Source organism: Sciurus carolinensis, chromosome 12 (genome assembly GCF_902686445.1).
Source record: "Sciurus carolinensis chromosome 12, mSciCar1.2, whole genome shotgun sequence".
NCBI lineage: Eukaryota > Metazoa > Chordata > Mammalia > Rodentia > Sciuridae > Sciurus > Sciurus carolinensis.
The window spans coordinates 102,438,695-102,458,240 of NC_062224.1; positions in this window are offsets into that span (position 1 = coordinate 102,438,695).

Below are 19,546 nucleotides of genomic sequence, written 5' to 3' on the forward strand. Positions count from 1 at the left end.
CTTTTCTCTGCCACACCCTTCCACCGTGATGTTCTGCCTCGGGCCCTGAACCGTAGAGCTGAACCAACCATGGTCTTCATGAAACTTCTGAAACCATGAGCCAAAATCTTCTCTCCTTTATGTTGTTATTGTCAGGTATTTTGGTCACAGTGATGAAAAGCTAATTAATGTCCTGTAATTTAACATTTGACTGTAAATGTAGTTAATGTGGGAGAACAGTGAGATCAGGGTGGACCATAGTGCAGTGAGACAGATCAATCTGAACAAGGCCTTGCAGGAGCAAAAAAGAAAGTCCAAGTGACATAAACAATAGAAAGTTGAAGTGGATTTCGTTGACATTATTCTTGTGGTTTTAATGTTTTTAACAGTGTAAAATTCTAGATAGTATGAGTTCTTTTTTTTTTTTTTTTTTTTTTTTGCGGTGCTAGGGATCGAACCCAGGGTCTCGTGCTTGACAGGCAAACACTCTACCAACTGAGCTATCTCCCCAGCCCCGATAGTATGAGTTCTTTGTGCACATGTGTGCGTGCGTGTGTGTGTGTGTGTGTGTGTAATCTGCCTGAAGATCAGATGGTTTGTAGGTATCAGAGCCAAGTTTCCAACTCAAACCTGCCTGACTCCCAGGTTCTGCCAAGCTTCTTTCTTAAGCCTGCTGCTTGGGGAATGGAAAAGTGCTTCTTGGACAGAAGAATACTTGGGTTTTCCCAAGGAGCAGCACACCTCAGTACTTGGGAAATACTGCCAAGAGGTAAAATCAACTTGGGAGCCCTTCATAGAGACAAAAGTTTACATACAGAGAAGTCAGAAGAAAGATTTGGAGAGGCGCTAACAACAGCAGGCGTGTTCCGCAGCACCGGCACATAGCTATTCTTTCACCTCTTTTCATTTGTTTAAAGAGAAAGAACCCACTCTAGCACTGAGCTACATCCCCAGCCCTTTTTTATTTTATTTTGAGACAGTGTCTCACTAAGTTGCCAAAGCTGGCCTTGAACTTGTGAACCTTCTACCTTAGCCTTCCAAGTTCCTAGGATTACAGGTGTGTGCCCCTGTGCCCTCCTGGAGATTATTAATCTGTTTAAAACATTAGGCAGAATTAAGTCACAAGAGAAAATCATACTGCTTTAAGAAACCCAAACTTTAAGTCCCTTTTTTCTAGGAATATTAACTTCTAACCTAATTTTTAATAGATTCCCTGCATTGATTTCAAAGACAATGTATTTTAACTAATAAACTGCTTTATATTTTTAGTTGTCAAAGGATCTTTTAATTTATTTATATGTGGTGCTGAGTATCAAATTCAGGGCCTCACACATGCCAGGCAAATGCTGTACCACTGAGTCACAACTCCAGCCCCATTAACTGCTATTTAATTTTGTTATAATTACATTAGCAAGAATCAGAGGTATAATGTCATGTAATTATCCAGGCTCAAAAGATTATTGGTCATAAATGAAATTTAGATGCTTGGTTGAAATCCTAAAAATCAGTTTGGCCCACCTCATTTTAATAAACTGGTCTGGGGCTCCATTTTGGAGGTTTTGTACTCCAAATGGGAAGTTTTCTTCCAGAAGTTACTTCCTTCTGGAGTGCCCTCACATTCTAATTTCAAATCAATTGATAATTAGAGGTTTTGCATGGGAAATCCCAAGAAATGGAAGATCTCTGAGATAACTCTGGACTCAAGGAAAACAGGGTCCAAATTGTAGCCCTGCATGGATGTGAGACCAAAATACCATTCACCAGCACCAAACAGCAAACATTTACATTCTTTGTGTTCAACTCCATTGCCTGGTGCCTTTGGTAGAGTTTTTATGGGGTCCAACAAGTTCAAACTGGCTCTTGTCTGTCTCTTCCCTTTCTACTTGTTTTCAGTTGCCTCATCTTTTCTTTCCCTAATTCTTTCCTTCTCTATTTTCCTTTTCTCTCTAGCCCATGCATCTGCGGCACCACCAATTAGTTTATGCTGAAGCCTAGACACTCAGAGCCATTTTAGTAATTAAATGTGGTTGTTCAAGCAGGGTAGTGTAAGTGATGCCCTCCTACAATTCTCCAGCTGGTGTTGAAATTGCTTATTTCTAAACTAAATTTTCATAGGCTGCCTTGGCCCACAGTTGAACAGACAGCCTAAAATCCAAAATACACCAATTTTTAAATAAACTGGTATTTAAAATGAATCAGTGGATATTGGCCTGTAGCCTCCTTTTTAATAGATTCCATGTTTTCTATGGTTTAAGAGACAATATATTTTAACAAACTGCTATTTCAATTAATTTCGTTATAAATCCATTTAGCAAGTACCAGAGCTATGATCTCATGCCATTAGCCTTGCTAAAGAGATTACTGGTGGTAACTAAAATTGATTAGATTTACACATAACTTCACCCTACAGGCAAAATGCTAGTCAGCACCACAATGATCAGAGATGGGCAGATAGGCCCAATTTAAAAATACCCAAGGGTCTCTGAGCATTTCAGAAAGGGGTGCTCGAAAGGCCCCTCTGTCCATGTTCCTACCATGGGTCTCCCTCACCCCACTCCAGTCCAACGTCCCTGACAATACAGAAAATCGCCAAAGCCTCCTGCGGACTACAGTGCAGTGCCTCAGATAGTCAAGAAAGAGGCCACCCAGGGACCCCACAGAGGTCCAGCAGAGCCTCTTCCCCTAGGTGGTGCTGCTTCACCACATTAATGATCCAACCACAAGCCACAGGGGACGCAGCTTTTGCTTTGACATTTCTGTTTTCCTTTCTTTATGATCCTTGGATAATAAATACAAGTTATCTTTGCTTACATCTCTTGACTCTGAAACAGTTCCCTCAAGTCCATATAGTAATGAAACATCAAGTAGCACATGACTTACCTGAATTCCATATTTGCCAGCCTAGCATTTAGATCTTGCTCTGTAGGGCATAGCCTCCTGATCTTTCTACCAGACTCTAGCCCCCTCAAGTCATAGTAACTATGTCTTACCCCTGATATCCAGTCAATATCTACTGGTTGCAAACTACTGATTTTGAGCCAAGTCACCAAATACATCCCAAGTCATTTATGCAGGGCTCCAGGTACCCAGAGTACAACATACCAGAAGAACAAACTGAGAACTGTTCAAAGTAAAATAATCCTCATTGGGTTCAAATACCCTATATCCAACCAAGTTCACAAATTCATTCAATTCACTTCAATGCAGTTTTGGCAGAGAGTTTGTCAGAATTAGGTGGACATCAGAGCCATTGTGGTTAGCATGAATAGCCCTGGTAGTGTTTAGCTCTGTCAGAAGTCATCAGATAAAGGGACCAAGGGACAAAATTCCAGCTTACATCTGGCTGATGGTAACTCCGGAAATTTATACAATACAGCATTTATTATTCTGTGACTTCACCTTCTGAGGTGTGTCCCATCTCTGTAAAAATAAAAATCATTAAATAACATCCATGAACTTTTATCTCCTTTCTTGACTGTACTTGGATTTTTCTAATCACTTCAGCCTTTAGGATAATGAACACAGTAAGTGGACGATGCCATTGAATAACATTAGGCTTCTTTTTCTTTATCCCAAAATCGAATCAATATTCCAGAAGCAACTTTTTCTTCAATTTGATGACTGAGTTAAAATTCAATATCTTCATTGACCAATGGTCTTAAAATTTTAATTTTTATTTGCTTATTTTCAAGTAATTTGTTCATATGGTTCAACACTCAAAAGGTAAAAGGTATACTGTGGTAATTTTCCCTTCCACCCTAATTGCCTTTTGGCAATCAACTAATATTACTAAATTCTTGGGCAACCTTCCAGATATATGGCCTGACAAGTAAATACCTATATATTTCCACCCTTCAGTTACATAAATTCTAACATACTATACGTAGTGTTCTGTATCTTGCATTTTTCATTTAATGTATATTTTGTTAATTCCCTATCACTATATGAAGGATTTCTTTATTCCTTTTTTCAATTACCTATTATTCTACTAAATAATAAAATGTACCTATCCATTTACCTATTTCTCTGTTGATTTGAGTGGTTTCTGATCTTTTGCAATTATTATGATTCTACAGTGAATAGCATTGTAAACTAGTCATTTTTCCTGTGTTCAAGCCTATTTGTAGAAAAATTCCTAAAAGTGAAATTTCAGATCAAAGAGTATATGCATTAATATTTTGAGAAAGATTGCTAAAATTGCCTTCCTTAGAAGTCATATCAATGACATTTTCTCTAGCAATGTAGGAGAATGCTTAATTCCACCCCATTACCTACCCTGTGTATCATCATTTTTATCTCTGCTAACCTGATGAGTTTTTTGTATCATGTATTTGTATTTCTACTTGTGTAAGAGAGTTTGAGCATCCTTTCATACACTTACAAAACCTGTTGTGCTTTATTTTCTCTATTTCCGTATTTTCTTTGCCCATGTGCTGGTCTTTTCCTTATTGATTTGTAGGATCTCTTTTTATCATAGAGAAATAAGCCTTTTGTTTGTGATAGAAATGTTGAATACTTTCTCAGTTTGTGTTTTGACTTTATGATGGTTTTTAGTAAAAGGAATACGTGTTTATTTTTACCTAATTCATGTAGAATTTAGGGTTTGAGTCTTAGTGCGAAAGGTTTTCTCAGTTCCAAAATTAAAATTGCTGTTCCAAATTTAAGAATCCAAATAGTTTGTCCTCGAAATAAGTCCCATGTAGCACCTAAATGATTAGTTTGTCTGCCTGGCTTAGGATTTGAGGGTGTTTTCCTTAAGAAATACAGCTAAAGCTACCCAAAGTATTTCACATGTGAGAGTGCACTTCCAGTGCTTTCAATCAAATGTTTACATGAGGGACCACTTTCAGTATTTAAGATACGCTCTCTATCTTGCAGGAGGTAGATCCTAGAAAAGAGGTATATAGGCAACAACTAGAATTCATTAAGCATAATAGAGAAAAGACTAAAGTCATGTGAAGTAACAGAATTCGAGAGGTTACTTCTCTCTGAATGTTAGGTTAAAGCTGAGAAAGTATAACCATTTCTCTGGGTCTGAAAGGCTATATGAGAGTTTGTCAAATAGAAGCAGAAAGGGAATACCAAGCAGAGGGAACATTATACCAGAAATCACACCATGGGTCAGAATCCTGTTCATTATTAAGCTAATTCATTAACAGTATGGTACTGTTTGAAGGCTGGTTCCAAATTTTCTTGATCCTCAGATCAAAAAGCAAAAAATTTCCTTAACTTGGATGTAATACCAGTGTTTATTCTAACCAGAGGGAGAACATCTGCCACCGAGATGCAGCCACTTAAGAATGACGTGTTACAGCTGTTGTTGGGACAGGAAGTATGGAGGCAAAGTATCTGCTGGATAGCGACTCTCAGGAGTGCTGTGCTGAGTAGAACCTGTGGGACGCAGCAGGAAGGCAGACCATGATCGTCAGCGATGTCTGCTAAGGGTTTTAGGAGGGTAGGATCACACACACGTGATCCTCCTGACCTAAATTATATTTAATACCTGAGTATTTGGCCTTGACTTTTAACTTACAACCCCCTCCCCAACCAGAACTGCCTCATGGCACAACTCCCAGGGACGTCATTCATGCCACATAGTTGTGCTTTAAATGGTGCCCTTGTATGGAATCACACATATAGATGGCGCTCCCCAAAACTGTACGTGATATTGACAAAAACTCTGCCTTTTACATGGGAAATACTGAAAATTCATATTTGCATTTCTCTGAAGGTCTGTCCCATTCTGTTTTTTCACCAACCAACCTCTCTTTTTTACCTGTCACATAGCAAAACAGATCCACCAGCAGCCCTAGGTGTTCCACTTTGAAGTTCAGGCACCCAAACTGACTTCTCTTTCCTTTCCACTTCCAAAGTCCCAGGGAAAGATTCTGATTGGTCCAACTTGAGTCTAGAACCAACGTCTGGGCCAATCAACTGTAAGAAGCAGGCTGGATTGTACTTTATTAATATAGTGACTTTTAACTAGGTAGATGGGGTATCAGGAATGAAAATTCTCAAAACAGGATTTTTATTATGTAAAACAATAAATATGCATTTCTATATTGGTTCTTCTAGGGCAATGTCTATGTATTATTTATCTTTGGTCACTTTATAAAACCTTGCACATAACTAGAGCCACTCTTGTATTCACTGATCAGACAACTTTTGGTGAGTGAACAAATAAATACAGGTGTTATTGCCCTTTTGAATGAGGTTAACTTGGAGAAGTGTATTACTTGGAGAAATATATATATTATGGGGACCAAGAATCTGGCATTTAACAAGACTTTTACCACTGCAGGAGAGATTCCAAGGGGAGTCTCATAAGACATGTGGTATAATAAAACAAGTTATTACTTTGGAACAAACAGATTCTGCAAGCTGTGTGGCCTCTGCAAGTCATTTAGCCTTTCTGTAAAATGAATTTAATATCATCTACAACTTGAAGTTGTTAGAAGGCATAAATTAATAAGGAGTGTCAGGGTCCTGGCACACTTATTAGGTTTTTGAGAAATGTTAGTTATATATCTTTTATGTGTTAATTGATTGATCAGGGTCTTAGCTGGAGTTAGTTCTCAGTTTTCTTATTTGTCTTCATGTTACTGTGACCCTACCATTGTTGATTTTATAGAAGATAGACTCCAAGAGGCCAGAAACTGTGTCTATGTAGCTTACTCTTTTTAAAGAATCCAAGCAGAAGCCTGATAATGTAAACATGCTGCTTGATAACAAAATCTGAATTTCTGAAATAATTTCCTAACTGGTCTCCTCAGATCACTCTCTACATGGTGAGATTTTTTAAATCAGAGATTTTAAAATCAAAATCATACTCTAAAGTTCTCAAAGACATCCTGTGTATATGATCATTTGATTATGTCACTATTAGATGCATGAAAACAGGCACTGTAGCTTTGCTCACTGCAGCCTGTCCCCCTGTCTAGCATCCAGCACAAGTTGTTTATCTGTCACTAAACAAGGTAACCACATCTAGTTACCCAATACATAACAGATTTGCAGAAAATATTTCATGAGAAAATGAACCTTAAACAATAAAAATGACCAAGAGTGTATGTACCTATTGCCACATAATAAATTTCTCCAAAATCCCTGACCAAGGATGGTTGGAACTGAGGACTTCAAAACAGAAACCCTATAACCCCATCAGCTCGGGAGGCTGACCCTGGAGGATCGCAAGTTCAAAACCAGCCTCAGCAAAAGGAAGGCACTAAGGAACTCAGTGAGACCCTGTCTCTAAATAAAATGGGGATGTGACTCAGTGTTCGAGTGCCCCTGAGTTCAATTCCCACACCCCAGCCAAAAAAAAAAAATACAGAACAAAACAGAAACCCCTCTAAACAGTTGGCACCCAAAGACAGACCCTGTCATGGGCAAATATGGGCCATATTTGTCCCAGTTACAAAACTACACTCTGATCTACATTTATGAAAGGAACGGTTCCCATGGCGACAATGGGGCAGACACATAGGTGATAACTCACCAAGCTACACTTCATGTGTGTGTTTTAGCATACACACATTTTACTTCCAAAGGGAAGAAGGAGAAAGGGAAAGGGGAGGGGGAGGACCAACGGAACAGAGAGAAACAAGGGAAGAGGAGGGTGTGTGACCGTATGGGATCCCCACAGTGCATCCTGCCTGCTCCAGTCCAAGCAGCCTCTCCTCCCATGAGCCTTCTGCCCATACCAAGTGAGCCACCAGTGCGAGTCACCTGAGTGCTCTGCTCACCGGGGTGCCGCCATCATCCACAGTCAAAGGCACCATGATGGCGATAGAAGACAGAAGAGCGTGACCAATAACCAAGTGTGCCTGAAGTGTCGGTGGACCCCTGCCCGCACTCCGTTTAGTTTGCAAACTCTCCCCCTATTCCCATGGAGAAGAAGGCCATTTGTACCACGGGAGAATTGTTATGGTGGAACCAGAGAAAAGAGAGTGCAAATTGTTGACTTTTAAACCCCAAAGCCAGAGTTCACTGTCCTTATGATCAGATGGACAAGGTGACTGACCAGTCTCCTCCACACTCTGCCACCTTCTCTCCTGCACTACCCTCCCCACCCCGAGAAGATCAAGAAGGGGGAGAGACCAGCTGAAGGAGAAGCAGGAGTCATGCTCTGGATGAGGGGTCAAAGGAGGGATGCAGAGGTCCCCAGAGTAGCCTGCTTCAAATGAGAAAATGGCAGACCCCTGAGAAAAGTTTGGGGACTTCATAGTGGGGCGCCTTGAGTGAATTTAAACCTGAAAGTTCTGGGTGTGCTGGGAACTGAATAAGATTATGTCTTCTGCCTCCAGATGAAACAGATAACTAAAAATAGAGAGTTTTGAAGAATAAAGACTTTTTAATGTTTTTGGCATTTCTGTATCACTAGGAAAATGTATGTGTGCCACCAAACGACAATTCTCCGAACTACATATCTTGGCTTTCATTCCACATCAACTTTATCATGAAGGCACATTTTAAGCCTAAACACGACATATGTGTCTTAACTGGTACAGTTAAAAAAAAAAAAAAAAAAAAAAGCCGCTATGGATCAGCTGCAGCTCTCTGGAGATTTTTATTCAGTGTCAGCTTAGATACTAAATGGGAAAATAAAAGGCATTCGATTTCCTCTCCGCCCTTGCCAAAAAGATATGATTCCCAGGCCCCTGTGTCCAGGCCTGCCAGACCAAATTAGGAAAAGCAAACCACAGGACAATGCAGTTCATTTCACAGCCCTCTTTGCTTTCTTATCCCTAAATGTCACTCAGGAGACACCCAGGCACCAGGGCAGAGCGAGAGGGTTCAGTTTAGCATTTAACAGGTACTGCCTATTGCCGCAATGGTTGAAGCAAAAAGTGGGGCTATGAATAAGAACTTCCCCAAGCCTGGAGCCACCACCAACATTGGGGCCCCTCCTTGCCTCCTGTCCTCACAGCCACCGGGGCCTTGGCCTCCCCACAGGTAGAATACTCCTCTTGCTCAGCATGGCATCCTCGCCTGGTGGTAGGTGATTCCCTTCTAAGAGCTCAACTGGGGGATGCATTGGTCCAAGGTCATCGTTCTCCCTTCCCCCAAATTCTTTTTTTTTTTTTTTTTTTGGCGGTGCTGGGGATTGAACCCAGGGCCTTGTGCTTACAAGGCAAGCACTCTACCAACTAAGCTATCTCCCCAGCCCCTCCCCCAGATTCTTGAGGAGCAAAGGTGCCTTCCATGTGGGTGCTGAGTGAACAGAAGCATGGAGAAACTCAAGTGGAGAAACTCAACCCAGCCGACTCAGCGGTTGGGAAATCAGTTCTAAAGCAACAGCATCCCTGCTAACCAATTGACTGCTGCTCAAGAGCTTGCAGACTGGACCCCCCCGCCCCCGCCACCCCGCCCAGACTGAGGTTTAAAACAGGTGTTATAGCTTCACAGATCTTAAAGAAGGCATAGAAAAATCTGATTGAAAGCCAGGTGACTAAAAGAGAGCCAAAAAGGTATCCCCTTAGTTCAAGGAAGATGGTGCTTCAGAACAACCAATCTACTGGAACACTTTAATTTGCCAAGAACGCAGAAACACTTTGCATATATTCGCGCAAGATGCTAAGAAATTAAGCACAAGGCATTTACATCTTCCAAAAGTGGGGTTGAGTGCACTTGAGCTAGAGTTTATTTTCGTATGCCCTGATATTATTGCCTGGTGGTTTTACCCGACCCCATCTATCATTTCAAATCACGCATAATTGTTTCAGGTCCCTGACCCTGTCCTAGTCTTTGTGCAAGAGATCACTGTAGTATGCAAACTGAGACCATAAGTATTTGAGGACTTAACAAGGCTTGACAGCAACCTTGATTTCAGTTCTCATTTTCCTTTCTCAGAACAACAGCAAGGACCCTAATGATAAGAAAATGATTACTGTGTAGTGTACGATACAGTTCATCAGAGATACAGTGCTGTAACATTTTACTCAAAGAAAATAGTGAACTGCTGGACCTTGAATTGCTAAATTCAAAGCATGAACATTTGACCTTAAAATACAACAAAAGAGCTAATTTGTGAATCATTTGCCTGGAAGTGAGTAGAAAAAATCCAATATCTAAAGATACTACATGGTCAACTAAATACATTTGGGGGAGGGAGGTGTGACAGGGGATTGAACCCAGAGGTGCTCTTCCACTGAGCTACATCTCAAGGACTTTTCTATTTTATTTATTTTCAGGCAGGGCCTCGCTAAGTTCCTGAGGTTGGCCTTGAACTTGTGATCCTCTTGCCTGAGCCTCTCAAGTCACTGGGATTATAGGTGTGTACCTCCACATCCAGCCCAACTAAATACTTTTTTTTTTAAATTTGTCAGAGGTCTTACTTTGTGGAAAAAAAAAAATTTTAAGAGGTCTGCGAAATGGCATTTTCCTATTCATGGATCATGTAGTACCCTTCTCAGGTCTGGGAGTTCATTCCTGCTATGTGTCTGGGTCTCCAGCTGGTACTCAGGTGTCTATCATCCCAGGAGCAAACTCCAGAGTGAGTACTTGAGGAGTCTCAGCTTGAAGCCCGAAAACAACTCAGTGGGAACACCAGCAAGTAGCACAGATTTTTCCTGAAAGTTTAAAATGAAGGCCTCAGGGAGTGAGGATTCACCTGCTTCCTCCTCAGGCAGAGAAAATCTGAGTAGTTAAAAGTTTGTCTCCCTGTGGCTTTGGTAAGTGGCATTAGCAGAGCTTTACTTGTAGTTTCAAAGATAATTTCAGGAAAGCGAGGAGTCCCCAGCCCAAGCCAGAGAATTCTGGGAACCCTGGGGTGGCCCGTAGGATTGAAGACCCAGGGAGATCGCTGAGGCAAGCATGCGGTGCCTGGCCCCTTTCCCTCAGCTAACGTGAAGACCAGGCTATGGGGTCAGCTGCTTTGGAGGCCAGAGGGTTGGAGCTGAAAAAATACAGAACCGTGCCAGATATTCCAAATTCCAGATGCCTTGGGCATTTTTTTTTTTTTTTTTTTTTTTTTTTAGGTCTGGCTATTCTCATATTTATATTTCTATGTATTTACCTTTATAGAATCTCATTTTGGATCACAGGGTAAGGAAACATTTCTAGGTTATTTAAAGCTTTTTAAAAGTTCCAAGGCTGTGAATTCAAGCACATGTTCCCTTCAGGATGCAATGGGCTTGGCAGACCCTGGTGCTGACTGACAGAGTCCCTGACCTCTGCAGCCCCTGGCTTCCTCTTCCTCAGCTGCTGAAGCCTGGCCTCCCTTCCTCCTGACCTCCAGAAGTGACGCTTCTGTCCTTGGGTCAGTGGAAGGGCTTTGGGTCTATCAGGTCAGAGTTTTAGAACACCTCTACTGGTCCCTAGGTAGGATAGTGCCATTCCTGAAAGAAAGGTCCCTGTTTTGAGGGTTGTTGCTGTTGTTTCTGTTTTTTTAAGGAAAGAGTACAGTTTACACCTGACACACCTTTGAGCTGTTATTGTGAGTTAGTTGCTGGGCCCCGCCTGCCCCGCAAGGATTCTAAGCCTCTGGCAGCTACAGCAATTAGATACATAATTGTCCTCAGGGTAAAGCTTGCAAATATGGTGAGCCACCAAGGCAAATAGGGAGCATTACTGGAAGGAGGGGTTGTGGAAGGGACTGGGCAGGTCCTGCTAACCTTCCACCAAAGTCTCAGAACTCTACGCTCGCTCAGTTGGCTTCAGGCCTTACTCCCCAACCTTCTCTAAGATAAAGCAGGCTCCTGTCCCTCCTTCACACAACTACCTGAGCCCTGAGAGTCAGAGGCAGGCCTTACTTGTCTTCCACGTCCTCATGGCCCGCGAGGCACGTCGGACGTGCAAACCTTGGGTACAGAAGGGAGGAAGTGCGTGTGGACACGGTCTCTACCATCTTGGCCCCTTGCAGCTGGCCTCTGAAGGACTCCCAGAGGCCCCAGTCACTGACAGGGATTCTTCTCTGGGACCCCAGGCATTTGGTGGCTTATCTGGTGAACGTTGTAAAAATGAATTTTGGGGTTCAGCTTAATTCAGCTCTGCTCAGGAGGAAGGCAGCTGGAGCTCACACAGAAAGGAGAAGACAATCGGGTTTCCTCATTGGGACGGTGTTACCACACACAGGCCAGAGTTTTAGAAAGACCCTTGAACCTGCTCAGGGCCCAGCATGAGGAAGACACGGAGGCCGAGGGCGGAGGCCTGCGGACCAAGGCCACCTCTCTTCCCTCGGGTGCCAGTTCCTGCTGAAGCATCAAAGCTACTAAATGTGGGATTCACCTTCTTCCTTTTGAAGTTCTCGGGAAAGCAGCCCTTTTTATGCCCTGAGCTCCCTAGCTCCTTAGTCGTCCCAGCCTGACTTCGGTCTCTTCCGTCCACTGCCCCAGCTCTGCCAGTGGCCTTCAGGTCTCCCCTCCTCCTTGCTCCCTGGAAAGCTGCGTCTCCCGACATGGGCGACAGCTTTTGGCCTCTCTGACCCTTCCTCAGAGTCCCCACCCGCTCCTCTTTCCCAGAGCTCCACCTGCCTCGTTAGGAACTCCCCAAAGGGCCACGTCAGCCAACTCAGATTGATGCTCTGGGGGCACAATATGGCCAGAAGCGTGATTGAGAGTTGTTTGTATAAAAGTGTGGGGATGAGATTACCTCCCACATGCTGTGGCCGCCGGGTGTCACCAACCTCCCAGAACCCCCCGGGATTCCTCTCTCTCTGACTCCTCCTCTCATTCTCCCTGTGCAACTCCGGCTCACCCTGGGCAATTATCCACACCCATCTCTCCTTCCAGCTGCCTAAGCATTATTCTTTTTATGCCTGAAATATTGCAAGAGCTTCTTATGAACAAGCTTCCTGGCCCTGCTAGAAACCACAGATTTAAAGCCCTCCACTCTCCCATCTTCCTCCCGGACTCTCTTCCAGGGGACAGGGATGGAGGGGAGAGCAAGACAGGAACAAGAGCCGTGGCTGAAAGGCACAGCTGTCTCACCTGCTGCTTGTAAGCAGACAATCCAAAGAAGGAGAGACGGAAGTATGAAGAACTGTGTGGAGTGAAAAATTACAACCGATTCTAAAGCAGTACAGTGTTTTGTGTAAAAGGGGGACTTCCAGAGCATTTAATGACCCGAGGTAGAGCGTCAGGAATTTTCTGGCTTTATTGTACCACAGGGCAATAAAGTATTCTGCGAAGCCTTTGAGTGCTGGGAATGCTAAGGAGGAAAATGTTCCAGCACCGGAGAGAAGTCTGCCTGAGCGTGGACAGAGGTGGAATTAAGTTTCCCGAAGCTGGCTAGGGAGGCGGTGCCGGCACACTGGGAGCCCTTTGCTCCCATCCGCCTGGAGTAGGAGGGCGGAATGTCAGAGCAGAGGGTCAGCACCCCACGGAGCGAACAAAGACTGATTGTGCATTTTCCTGCATGAGTGTATTTGAGTCTCACAAGAAACCAGTGAGTGGGGTATTGCTTACTTTTTTAACCATTTTGCAGATGGCTAAACTGAGGCTCTTGAGAATAGGAGGGGCTTGTGAATGAATGTTGACCTGGGTAGTAAAAGACAGAGTCAGGGTTTGAATCCAGGATTTCTGAGCCCGATCCCAATGCTGTTTTGGTCAAAGTGCTGGACAAGAGAGGCACAGAGGGCAAAATGTTCCATGGGACAGAGTGGCCTCCTAGAAGCCACTGAGGTACCTCCAGACCCAGAGTCTGATCAGTAAGGTCTCCCTGGAAAACTCGAGACCTTGGAACCAGAATCCCAGAGTGTCCCCCTGGAGTGACGTTGGCAGTGTCCTCTGGGGAAGTCCTGAGAGACTTGGGACTGGGATAGACGAGTTAGCAGAGGGGGCCACAACCACAGCATAAGTGACCACCTCGGCTGGGCCATGGACAGCATTCGGCTCAGCAGCTCGTCTGTGGAGGAGGCGGCGGACGGGAGGAGACCACGTGACTCTGACCGTCACACAGGATGAGTGTCGGATTTTCAGGGCCTCGTGCAAAATGAACATGCAGGCCTCTGGTTCAGAATCATTAAGAATTTCAAGATGGTGACAGCAGAGAAACGAATCAAGCATGGGGCTCTTCCAAGTGAGGGGCCCTGTGTGATTGCAGGTCACCCACCCCGGTGTGCGCTGTGTCTGCCTTAACCTCCAGCTGCCATTACACATGTGTTTCTAGAGCAAGAGTGTTGACGTGATGGGCTGACAGATCTGACTCCATGAGAATGTTCTAGGCCAGACTCTAAGGGAAATGACTAAACAGACTCCATGTTGCTCTGAGACTCCATGTTATGTAGGAAATAAGCTTCTCCCTTGGGGACCCCCCACCTCTGTGCCCATCATCAGTCACTTGGTGTGACATGTTTAATAATATACAATGGCAACTCCTATGTAGTAAAGATTGCTCTCTTTTGATTCCTATTGCTCCTAAACAATGTACCATGTGAACGGTGATTGTGTGGATGTTAGCAACCATTCTTTAGTTTGTACCTAGGTAAGGGTCAGTTGACCCACTTCCCTCTCTGTCAATGATCTCATGTGTTAGTTTGTAATTTTGAATCATAGCAACAGACACTTATGATTGATGTGATTTTTGGTATAAGAACCCCTACAACCCTGTGGTCGGGGCTCTTCTCCCAATAGCCATTTTTGGGGGCATTGTGTGAGACAGTCAGCCGGCTGGCTTAATAAAGACTCTCAAATTTGGACTTCTCAGTGGTGATCGGTCTGTTCTTAAGTTGCCCCCATAACATTGAAAGGGGCGAGGCGCGGACTTCCCTCTTTCCCAGATTCCCCGGGGTAGCTGAGTTGCACGGGTTTATCAGGTATGTGCTCTGCTCCAGGCGCCTGTCTACTGTCACTTTCCCCCAACACACCACGTAATAAAAGTGAGGCCACCAGAGGCAACTGGTCCCACAGTCAGCTGCAGAAGTCGAGATTGAAACCCAGGACTCAGGACCCTGAGGCTCTTTCTTCTACACTCTACCCATGATACCTTCGAACCCTGCAGGAAACCACAGCCCATAGAGCCTCCAGCAGGGAAGTTGATTTTCTACGAATCTTTAGTGCTTCTGCAGAGGAATATATACCATTTGTGGCTTGAGGGATGATTTTAGGGAGTACGTTCCTATCATAATGGTTACTGTATTATTTTATTTATTTAATTTTTGACAAATGGTATTCTCATGGCTCAAGAGCTAACAAATATTTTCTCACGTTGCTGCTATACCCTTCTTGCCCATTAGAAACCACTTTTTTGGATCCATTGATGTTCTCAGATTTTGAGCACATAAAATAGAGATCTTCATCCCTCTCTTTTTATGCATGTGCCATTTGAAACACAATCGTCCACCTTGCTCTTTTCTTTGAATTGTAGTTCCTCATCAGTGTGTGGAACCTTTCCTCATTCTTTGTTCATGGCTATGTACTTTTCCACTGTATAACCAGTCCTCATTGAAGACAGGTGGATTTCCAGTTGTATACTATCATGATAATGTTACAAAGCACAAATGTCCTGATGTATACATTGTTTCATAACATTTGTGAACATGTTCATAAGAAATTCATAGAAGTAGAATAACTGAGTCAGAGGGTATTTTTTTTAATGTCTATTAGAAAAATATAAAGCTGCCAACCAAATCCACAATTTTGCAATTAATACTTTTTATAATGAGGCTGTTTTTAAAGGGTGAATTAATAAAAGAAAAAAACAAGAAGTTGCCAGGCAGTGGAACACACCTGTCATCCTAGCAACGTGGTAGCTTGCGGCAGGAGGATCACAAGTTGGAGGCCAGCCTCAGCAACTTAGTGAGACCCTGTTTAAAAATTAAAAAAAAAAAAAAAAAATTTAAAGGGTTAGGGATGTAGCTCAGGGGTAGAGCACCCCAGGATTCAATCCCCAAGTTAAAAAACAAAAAACAACTAAAAACTAAATAAACAGCAGCATTGGAGGTTTGCAAGTAAAGTTAAAAATCATGAAATTATTATGTGGAATAACAGCTCAGTCCGATTACCTGCCGATGAAGTCCATGAAGCTGGTGCTCTAAAGCCCGGAAAGGAACCTAAGCCCAGAAAAGGGGGCGTGTCCCTGCAGGGAATGCACCTGCCGGGTTGCTGTGGCAGATCAACTGCCAGCTGACGAGAAAAGGAACTGAAACAGGGGCGACCCAGACAAGGTCTTCTAGTCGGAACCAAGCGTTCCAGGGAAACTACCATGATTGACAGAAAGGGAGCCCCAGGAGTCAGAGAACAGCTGCCGTGGGCAGGAGAGGCCGTGGCCAGCCGGGGACTTGGTACCAGCCTCCCACGCTGGCCAGCACAGAGATCGCCAGGCCTCTGGTGGGTGGGTGGTCAGGAGCCGTCTGACACAGAGGTGGTTGTGTTTACGTAGCCAGCCATGGCATTGTGGTCGCCCTGACCAGCGACCAAAGCGCTCGCGGCTCCTGCCGGTCCAGTCGTCCCTGTACGTTAGTAGGAAGTCTTCGCTTTTGTCCTCACCAAATTTCAACTTGGAGTCTGTGTGAGGCAGGCAGCTTTAAATGATTCTGTTGTCTGTGTTGATGGTCTCACTCCAAGCTTTGGGTTATCTGTAAATCGGACCCAAGCTGATGATCAAAAGTCTAAGAGCAGAAGGTGACATTAATACAAAGATGACTCTGCAGGCATAATATTTTGACCACCAAACTGTAAAATATTTAACCAAGTCAAGTTGTTAAATTGTCCTGTCTAAGGAATATCTTGCCCAGATACCTCACTGACATTTGCATAAGGTACTTTCCTGACCTACCTATCTGGAAAGTCCTCTCAAAATAGAAGAAAAAATAAATAAAAAAAAAGAGTGTGTTCTGATCAGACTTGTTTTTACCAAACTTACCGGCTCCTAAAGGTCCCAGGTTTCTTTTTGTTTCTCATCCCTTTATTTAGGAATCTACGTTTTAGAATTCCTTCCAGGGGTCAGCTTGTGCATCTTTGAAGCTTCTAGAATTCACGGCTTCACAAGAGTGGAACCACACCCCACCCCTTGCAGCTTCTACCCCAGCCTCCTGGTGACGTGACGGCAGGGTTCGAGGGGCCACAGTTGCAAGTGCCCCTGGGTCCTGGGATCTAGTGGGTCTGACATTTCTTTAAAGCAGCTATCAGCCTTCTTACGACCCACCCTCTGCCTCTTCAACTCCCTGTGTAATTTGGAAAGAAAAGTGCTGAGGAGTTCCACTTTTCTCTTTGACATCTGTTTACCTGACGCCATCTGCACCGAGCTGTCCCTCCCTTCTTCCTCGTCTGACTCTGGAAGACCTCTGTGTCATCCTCATTGTTTTTTGTTTTTTGGTTTTTTTTTTCCTTTTCCCCTTATATTCTGCCTTTGATCTCTGCCCAGCACTTGGGCTTTTCCTTGGTCAGAAGCCACGTCTTCCATTATCTGTGCACGTCTGGCCTCCTCAGAGTTCCCTGGGGGGCCGTTGCCTGCCCATCTCCTTCACCTTTGAGATTCCTAATATGTGGTTATGTTTGTCCTGAGAATCTCTCATCTCTCTTCAGCACATCAATGGTTTTAGAATCTTTGGCCAGGTGCTCACAACTACTTTTCTTCTTCCTCCCTGTGTGTGTGGAGCAGGGGAAAGGAGTACCCCAACACCAATCAGAGCAAACTTGATTAAACCCTGGAATGTATTGTAAGGCTTGGGCGGGTCTCTGCTTCATTCTCTCTTTCTGTAGACTGGCCACTTCCGCTTTCCTGGGCCTCAGGGCAGAACTCAGTAGAACACCTCCTGAGTGTATATATCCCTCAGCTCGAAATCCTGATTCACAGGACATGCAACCTCTTGGTTATCGGGTGCCCCCCGTGGTCCGGCCAGCCAGGAATCATAAGGGCAAGGTGGCCAAAAGTTCCCCCTCCTGCTGCAACCCAGCTAGGCCATTCCTAGAGAGGGAGTAGGAGTCCTTCCAAAGAGGCGTCTGCTCCCGGTTCATTCATCCGGCAAATGGCGACCGTATGTCCAGACACTGTTTTGGTCGTTAAGGACATTTCAGGGAAAGTAAAAGAGAATCTAATTTGCTAAATCTATTTTGCTACATTTCTAACTCTCTGCACACGAAGCTCCCCCAACGCACACACTTTTATCATGACATGGTCAATTTCCCCTCCTGTGACAACAGGTAACTGTCTGGCTTCAAGCTTCATTCTCCCTAGATGCCCCTGCTCTGGAGCACTTACCCAAGGGAGACAGGCTGAAGAAACACCCACATGAACGATTTGGAGACCTGTGCCTTCCTGGAGAAAAAGACCCAAGGAGTTTTAAGCATGTCTAAGAGCTCCCTGCTCTGTGACTACACTGTGTTTGGTGCACTGTATTGTAAAAAGAAGAAACGGGACCAAAAAGGCCAGTTGCACCCACAAAAAAGAAAGTCACCAAAATGTCCAGGACTCAAATCAAGCCATATCACCCACATTTTTTCAGCGTTTCAGATCAGCACTTATTTATTAAGCCTTTGATATAAGACATTGGGTGCTAGATTCTGTGGAAAACGTAAAAAAAAAAAAAAAAAAAAATAGCACACTCCCTGTCTTCAGAGAAAGTATAGGTAGCCAGACAGATGTGGTAGAAAACAGCTTACCACAGATGTGGTTAAAAAAAAAAAAATTAGAACACTTATGCTTTGGGATTTGATGATAAAATGATTTAAGAACTCAGAAAGGAAAATCACTGGGATTCTCTTAGGAAGGGCTTCTTCATTTAGGGGGTGAGTCTAAATTGAGCTCTTTTGTTTTAATTTTTGGAGGCACTGGGGATTGAACCCAGGGCTGCTCTACCCCTGAGCTACATCTGAGCCCCTTTCATTTTTTATTTGGAGACGGGGTCTTGCCACATTGCCGAGGCTGGACTTGAACTTGGAATCCTCCTATCGCAGCCTCCTCCATAGCTGAGATTACTGGCATGCGACACCACGCCTGTAATCCTGCAGGCACAGGAGGGAAACTGACCATGTCATAATAAAAGTATGTGTGTTGGGGAACTTCATGTGCAGCAGAGTTAGAAATGTAGCAAAACTGAGCTTTGAAGGATGGATTCAGATCTTTGGAAAAAAAGAAAGGAAAATTTTATGTTGAGGATTCAGTGCATTTACTTGCCACAGTCAATGTGCAAAGTTTCAATTATTCATTAGATTTTTTTCTGAGTGCCCACCCACGCAGGTGCTAGACATGGCATGCCTAAGAAACCAAAATGAAGATGACCTTGGTCTCTAGGGGGCTTACCAGGAGGTTCTTGAAAAGAATAGGCATTGCATACACCCTCTTTTGACTTAAAATGATAGACCAGGTACATGTAGCCAGCCAAATTAAAAGCACCTTCCACAAATTACAAATGGCCAACACATATATAGAAATGTTCAACATCATTAGCAATTAGGGGAATGAAAATCAGGACTATACTGAGATTTCATCTCCCTCCAATCAGAATGGCAATCATCAAAGCTACAAGTAATAGTAAACTCTGGAGAGGATGCGGAGAAAAGGAGCACTTGAACGGTGTTGGTGGAATTGTCAATTAGTTCAACCACTGTGGAAATCAATATGGAGGTTCCTCTAAAGACTAGGCATGGAACCCACATATGACCTGGGTGTACCGCTCTTCAGTATT